At 34.4% G+C, this 8335-nt stretch overlaps 1 pseudogene; it reads right to left on the bottom strand.

Moving 5' to 3' along the window:
• Positions 1-272: 272 nt before the first annotated feature.
• The window catches only part of LOC105756496 (UPF0061 protein ETA_18310-like), a 67808-nt pseudogene continuing 59745 nt past the window's right edge, over positions 273-8335 (bottom strand).

Raw genomic sequence — 8335 nt, 5'->3', positions numbered from 1 at the left:
TTGCCATGAGTTGGTGCTGACTCGACGGCAACTAACAAGAACAAATGATGGTATTGTGTGTGTGCTTTTTTTAGTCATTAAAATTTGGAGATACATACAGAAATATATGTGGATGAAATGAAACAATGTCTCAGATTTTCTCAAAAATAATTGGAGATATGTAAATTATACCTCAATTAAAACAATAAGGAGCCCTAATGGCACAGTGATTTTAAGTGCTCAGCTGCTAACTGAAAGATCTGTGGTTCAAATCCACCAATCGCTCCCTGGGAGAAAGATGTGGCATTCTGCTTCTGTAAAGATTACAGCCTTGGAAACAATATAGGGCAATTCTACTCTTCCTATGAGGTCACTATGAGTCAGAATCTGCTCAACAGCAACAGGTTTGCTTTTCATTTAACACAGTAACTAGAAACATGGGGGAATTGTGTGGGGATGTAGGTTAAACAGGACTAGCCATGCACTGATAATTAATAAACTGTTCAAATGGAAAATCATGTTCATTAAACTATTCTCCCTACTCAAGTAAATGGTTGAAAATTACTATAATAGGAAAAAAAAAAAAACAAAACTCTAGGAGTACAATTAAACTATACACTTATTTGATGTGCCCCAAAGTGATGGGTATATAGTAAGCACTAGATGAATACTTAAGAGTTCCTAGTCACTGAGGATAACTCATGTCATTCACCAAAAACCCCTTGTCACTCTATTAAAGTTACTGATCAGAGCAAAAAAGATCACAAAGATGTTCCAAAGAATCAGTTTATTTGGCTAAAATGTATTTTTATAGATGATCATTATTATTAAATGTGGGATTGTTACCAAAAAGTGAATGGTCATTAAGGGTTTATGAAATAAATTATTCTGTGTTGAATTCAATGATAGAAGTATTTATTTTTCCCAAATTAAGATGAACAGCTAACTTGGAGATCTTTTGCCCAGGAAGGAGTAGGTGAGGAATAGCCTGCTTTCTCAGCTGCAGAATGCTTCTGGAAAGGACGCTGAAGAACTTGCTGGAGAAGACGGACCTAGTAAACAATTTAAATAAGTAAACACAGATTTCCTTAGGACCCTTATTAATTTCCTAAAATGTATCAGTTTTTAAAAATTAGAAATTCTAATTAGTTTCTAAAATTGCAAATTAATTTTAAATTTGTTTAAAGATATTTATACATTTTATATTTTACTAAAACCTCAATTAGTGTCATTACTTAAATTTACTATTATTCTTTAAGTACTACTTTTGGACTAAAACAGGAAAGTGAATACTTAAATGTTATGAAGACTACAAATATGTCCCAGTAATTTTAAGATTCCTTCACAGCACTAGGAAGAGAATTATAATTTTCTAAAATATTTTAAAAAAATAGAAAGCAGGGGGGAAGTTGGCAATGATTTGCAATCTTTCAAATTTACCAATTTTTTCTAAGTGTGGTGACTCTTGTTGTAAGGCAAGTTTATGTGGTGACGTTGGAAACTAAGTCTATAGAGTTGTTACAAGAAATACTGGTTTCTGTGCAGCATGACTAAGCCAGGGTTGCCCTTACTGGTGCCGACGTGGATGTCATGTCCTTGCATTTGTGCTCTATTGCTGGCATGGACTGCTGCAAGGACTCCTGCAAACAAGGAACACCTGATGCTGCCCTACTGGTAAGCTATAGTTCCTGTCAGATTTTTCTGAGAAGACTGAGGCCAAGTGTGTGAATCTGAATGTTTACTGCATCAGTACTCAAATACAATTTTGAGAAAAGGAAGAAACAGGGAAGGAATAAAAGAAAGGGAAGGAAGGAGAAGCAGGCCAACAAAACAACTAATTAAACATTTGCTAAGTTATCCCAGGTTAGACAAATTTATCTAAAGAAAAATGCTGAGTTATCTCCCTTTTGTTTTTCCTTAATATAAAAAGGTTAAATTTTAAAATATTTTATTTTCTAAAATGAAAACGCAGAATTGTCAGAAGTAATAAACTTCTGAAATAAAAGGTCAATACCACATTGCAAATTAGAAATAAAAAAAACCTTTTTTTTTTTCCTCATGCCAACCCTGATCAATTGGTAGTGACCACATGGCACGCTGGGATGAAAATGATTCTGAGGCTATGACTGGTTTTAGAGAGAAAGAATGTAATGAACATCAACAATGTCTGCTCCGAGTGCAGGACAGAAAAATGGCAGCACAAGTGCTAGGGCCCTTCCTGCTCTAACAAATACACTTTGTACAATGCATTTTTAACCAATTAATTATGAAACATACACAGAAGATGCTATGCAGAATAATATAATGAACACCTAAGCATCCTCTACTCATTTTATTGGAAATGAAATACTTCCAGTATGGTTGAAGCCCTGAATATCCTTCCCTAACTCAAATTTCTTCCTTACTACAAAGTAATCACAGTCCTAAAGTGGATGTTTATCATCCTCATGCATTTTGTTATACTCTTATTATATATGCATGTAACCCTAGATAACATATAGAATGGTTTTACCTAAGTGGTAACACCTTGTATGTATTCCTTTGTGATGTGCTTGTTTTGCTTAACATTACATGTGACATTCTTCCATGCTGATGCATGTAGCTCTAGTTCATTCATCTTCACTGCTGTCAAGAAATTAATTTAAAATGGGCCCAGACTGGTGACACCATGGATACCTGGCAGAAGCAAAGGCTAACTCCCTCTGGAGAGATGCACCTTCAAATCAGGCTTTACTGGATTTCAAACATGAGACTGAAATCAAAACTCCAAAATGTAAGCCATAAACAGCAGAATCAGATCCTCCGAAGTTCAAATAATGTGAATTTATTAAATGAATATTTTAATGTTTGAATACATAAAGAACAAATAGAAAATATGAGAAAATTATTTTCTGTTAAAAAGAGAGTAATCAGGCAGAGAGGAAATTCTGGGAAATGGTATTGGCAATAGTACATTGTTTCACATGTCTACGAACATTAAGTGTGTTTCTAACACGGTGCATTTAAAATTAGTAAAAATAAACATGGAAAAGTCAACCACCTTACCTCTGAAAAATCATTCACTTCTGCGTTTTGCATTGCAGATTCTGCCATCCAGTTTTTCAGCACATATCTAGGACTGACACCTTAAACAAGGGTGAAAAAGTACATCCTGGTACAAGAAATTACTAAATCAAAACAGGCCATATTTCCTCACCACTGCAATTAAACAAACTCTAAAAACCTTGTTGAAGGGCTCAGAAGAAAAGAAATTATCAACATCAGTTACTTTTGATTATTTATTAAAAAATGTACAGCATTTATTATCTTATGGGACAGAAAAAAATTTGGAGTGTTATGATTTTGAGTATTGTGTTTTGCTTTTCAGTATTTCATCATCATCATTATTTTACCATTTTCAGTTCACTAAGCTTTTTATAAGGCATTGAGAAAGTAGTTAATGTATCTTAATTGGGTCTGTAGCCTCAGTGGAGGGAAACAGTGGCTGGTTTTAACATCTTCAAGCACAGAATTAAGGTCTGAGTCAGCAGGACTGCTTAATATTTTCTGCCTAAGAGCAAACAGGAAAGGTCATGTGCAGACAAAACCCTTCATAGATTTGTATTTTTGACAGTAGCCGTGCATTTTTTCATATTAATAAGTACTATAATAAATGCACATTTGGAATAATCTCAGGGAGTTGTGACTTTATTTGACATAACCCTTTTCCCAAACCATTTATTAATGGAGGACTTGTGGAGGGAGGGGCTATCTCCACTGGCAAAAGAAAAGTACTGAGAGGATTGCAGAAATCTAGTTTCATGATCCTCAATGAGTGACTTGAATGGATGAAACATAAAAATTTCATTTCAACCTGGTTTTAAAGATCTGCAATGTATGATAGATAATCTAAAAATATAAGTGTCCTGTGACCCAGTAATTCTACTTCTCTAGAAACACAGTCTAACAAAACAAATGTAAATATAAAGAAGCATTATTTATATTAAGGAAAAGCTGGGAAAACTTAAAAATACTAAATAATAGGGGTATGGTTAAGTAAAATATTATACAGCATTTCAAAGAAATATTATGCAGCAATTAAAAATGTTATATTATAAAGAATATATCATGACAAGAAAAGAAAGGGATCTAAAATTACACCATAGTATGATTAGTGCCACATTTTCTCCTAACCAACATTCACAGAAAAAGAGACCAGTGTTAAACGCATCAAAAAATGAGCAGTAATTGTGTTTGGGTGATGGGAATATGGGATATCTTTTTTTGTTCTTTCTACAAGTTTACATTTTTCAAATTTTAAAAAATCCACACAGAACTCTTTAAAATAAACACACACAGAGATATACAATCTTTAAACAAAAGGTAACTAACATGCAAGAGAAATTGTGGAAGTACTCAGCTTAGGCAGGGACAGTGGAGTCACCCTATAAAAAGGTTGACACATTTGGCACTTTATAGAAATCTGGCAGTGAAAACACTGTTAAAACTTGTTGGGAATTGCAGCTGGAAAAAGTGCTTTGGATCAAATTATAAATACACAAACTACTTGAAAATCAAATCATAAGATTCTGGGAGGAGTTATCTAATTCTTTACATTTTTATCTGGTTTGGAACTTTTTATTTGTTTGTGGGTTGTTTCTTTTGGGGATAAAATTTTAAGCAAGTGGGTTAATAAGGATTGTGTCCAATCAAAAGTCCAACCAGCATTCCATATAATTCAATAATCACTGATTCACAGGTTATAGGCTATTTAAGGACAGAATCTAATTCATCTTTAGGCTTCAGCTTTAAACAATGTGACTGAGGTAAAAAGGTACCTAATAGAGGCTTTATGTATATTTACTGAATAAATGAATTTAGTGCTGGGAAAGGAGATTTAAGACAAGGTATTACTGAGCACCTCACAATCTGAAATAAATCATGCCATTGCTACCATTCAATGGAAAAATATTAACATATCGGAAATTCAGCAAACCCAATGGCAATAAAAATCTGAACATTTCAAATTATTAAGCTCAACTAATCTACAATGGACTGGTGAAGAAACTAGAAAATGGGAGTTCTATTTATCACATATCCAATTCAATAAAAATATATACAAATAAGAATAAATCATATTCTCATATATTCTTAAGCAGTTATTAAAATAAATCTAAGAGAAAAAATTATTCTATATATAACAATTTTTTTCTTCCCTTTTTTGATGTCCCAGGAAAAGGATAACTTAGGAAATTTATGTTTTATTCTATGATCCACAGGAGGTCAGGTTTGAAATACAGTGAAACCTGCGAGAACCACAACTTGACAGGACTGCCTTGTTTTTCCGGGTCTTGCAAGTTTTCCACCTTTGAAAGGGTGCAGTCATCATTTTTCTATGGCTCTCTATTTAGTGAGAAATATTTTAGTTTTCCTTCTCTGACAGGTTTCCGCTTTACACAGGTTCTGGCTTTCACAGGTTTTACTGTATGTATTTGAGGGCCACAATTTAAATTTATACTATTACTGTAACTGACAGCATTTTTCCCAAATGATCTTGTTTAATTTCTTTTGCGTGTTTGTCCTTAGGACACAAAGGAAATGTTTCTGACTTGCAATCAGTCAGATATTCTTTTTGTGTTATTTTCCAAAAGTGATGGTAAGTTTGTGTCGCGCCAGCTCTAGTCCAGACCAATTCATTCCCCTCATGATCAATGGCACGCTGTTTGCAAGGCAGCAAATTAGGAGGTCTATATCTTAGGCCTAGGGCTGTATTCAGTAGTGAGGCTCAAACCCATTATTTCAACTTAACTGACACTGAGCTCTAAATAGCTGTGTTCTAATCAGCTGACCACAGCTAATTAAATAACTAAGTATGACAAGTAAAAGTGTCAGAAGATTTAATTCTAATTCCTCCAGGAGCTTCTACATAATTACTATAAATTATGCTCCCAGACTCTCTTTACAAAGATAAACCAGAGTGATATAATAAACTCTAGGAAGAAGCAAACAAGATAGAGAAAAAAGATCTTTATCTCCTGGTGTTCACCTTCTCCTATTACTTTCTAGGTTCTATACAAAGCTTCCTAACCCAAGTTAGTAAAGAGGCCCTTTATGAAGGAAGAGCCAAAAATATTTACAGTATCATCAGACTGCTCAAGGCAGAATCACTTAAAATACATTTTAATAATTAATGAAATAAATACCTTTGGGGAAAATCCAAGTAGCAAACTGTGTGAAATATGTTAAAAACAAGATATTTCCATTTTGGAGCCTCTTCATGTTTTGAAAGTTTTTAACAACTAAAAGCAATTTAAAACAGATTCCAATGTGTATTTAATAAAAAAAAAAGTAAAATCCACTAAAAGAGCCCCAAAAGAATGCTTGGCTTTCATCAACTGATACAGTGAAACCTGTGACAGCCAGAACTTGGTGGGGCTGCCTTGTTTTTCCCAGTAACATAGTTTTCTGCCTTTGACAGGATGCAGTTTACCACTTTTCTATCACTCTCTATTAGTGGAAAATATATGCGTTTTCCTTCTCTGACAGATTTCTGCCTTACACAGGTTCCAGCTTTTGCAGGTTTTACTGTATAAGGTAGAATTATGTGATATATTTTGACTTTTGGAAAATTGTAACATCAAGATGCTTGAATATCTTCACCAGATAAACTGTCATAGTATGTCACATGTATAAATTTTAAACTTATAAAAATCACAAAATATAGTACATTCATATGCATAATTTTGTTCATGTGTATAAGGCATAACCAACTAAAGTCAAAAAACTCTGTTAGATGTGGTTCGTAAGTATAAGCATACACACATATTCCTCTATAATGAAAATTTTCAAGAGCAGGGGTTTCTTTCTATCACAGGGATACACAACACCAAGATGAGAACAAAGTTTATCAAAAGTAATCTTCTCACAGACATTTGTACCATCACAATTTTTAATTTTCTTTTCCTCTTTACTTTTCTTTCCTCCCTCTCTCTCTCGTTCCTTTCTTTCCCTTTCTTGCAAGTATCTGCCACAAATTCACTATGTGGCACAAAGAAAAGCAGGAAAATTACACTGATGGGTTTTTCAGAATAATGATCAATCCAATTTATTGAAGATGCAGGTATTTTAGGACTTTCATTTATTTATTTTTCTCTCTCCAGCAATATCAACCCAATCATATAATGTTGGAGCTAGTTAGGGTAACATGCTTTAAATATTTCATTTTGGGACATCAATTGTTTTCTCTTAGGAGTCTGATGATCTTCTTTCCATTAGAAATTGTAGAAAGGACTACTTCCCCTATCAATTTTTATAGTCACAGGGTAAACACCATTAGAAACACCATTTTCTTTGAATATAAAAACAATGGTTGTCCCAAGTGTCACAGTAGTCAACAGCATTCATTAAACATAGTTTTAACATGATCCTGGGCTGGGCACTGTGTGGCACGAAAGAGAAATGAGCAATGCCACCTGGTGCCTTACGATCTTAGAGCTATTTGGAGGCCTAAAAATAATAAATATTGAATATTTTTAAAAAAATATTTCTTAATCCAAAGGACTAATGGACCACAGCTACCAAGGCCTCCACTAGACTGAGTCTAGTACAGCTAGATGGTGCCCGGCTACCACCATTGACTGCTCTGACAGGGATCACAACAGAGGGTTCTGGACAGAGCTGGAGAAGGATGTAGAACCAAATTCTCACACACACACAAAGAAGACCAGATTTACTGGCCTGAAAGAGACTGGAGAAACCCCGAGAGTATGGCCCCCAGACACCCTTTTATCTCAGTGGTGAAGTCACTTCCGATGTTCACTGTTCAGCTGGGGAGTGGTCAGCCCCATAAAACAAAACGGGACTAAAGAGGTACAGCAAGCAGTCCAGGGACAATGACTAGAAGGCAGAAGGGGACAGGAAAGCTGGTGATAGGGAACCCAAGGTTGAGTAAGGACAGTGTTGACATGTAGTGGGGTTCTTAACCATTGTCATAGGGCAACATGTGTACTGTTTAATGAGAAACTATTTTGTTCTGTAAACCTTCATCTAAAGTGAGAATAGCAGCACAACTGGAAGAATGTAATCTGTGTCACTGAATTGTGCATGTAGAAATTTTTGAAATGGTATAACTTTGGCTATGTATATTTTCACCAAAAAAAAAAGGTTGAGAAGGGACAGTGTTGACACGTCGTGGGGTTGTTAACCAATGTCATAAAACAATATGTGTACTGACTGTTTAATGAGAAACTATTTGTTCTGTAAACTTTCACCTAAAGTACAATAAAAAACAATTTTTTAAAAATATTTCTTAAGAACTTCTGCAACAGTCATTTTTTGATGTTTCCATTGCTTGTACCTTGGAACATTTCTAAAAAAA

The sequence above is a fragment of the Trichechus manatus genome, unplaced genomic scaffold, assembly GCF_000243295.1.
Source record: "Trichechus manatus latirostris isolate Lorelei unplaced genomic scaffold, TriManLat1.0 scaffold00075, whole genome shotgun sequence".
Taxonomy (NCBI): Eukaryota; Metazoa; Chordata; class Mammalia; order Sirenia; family Trichechidae; genus Trichechus; species Trichechus manatus.
This window is presented reverse-complemented; position numbering and strand designations above follow the sequence as displayed.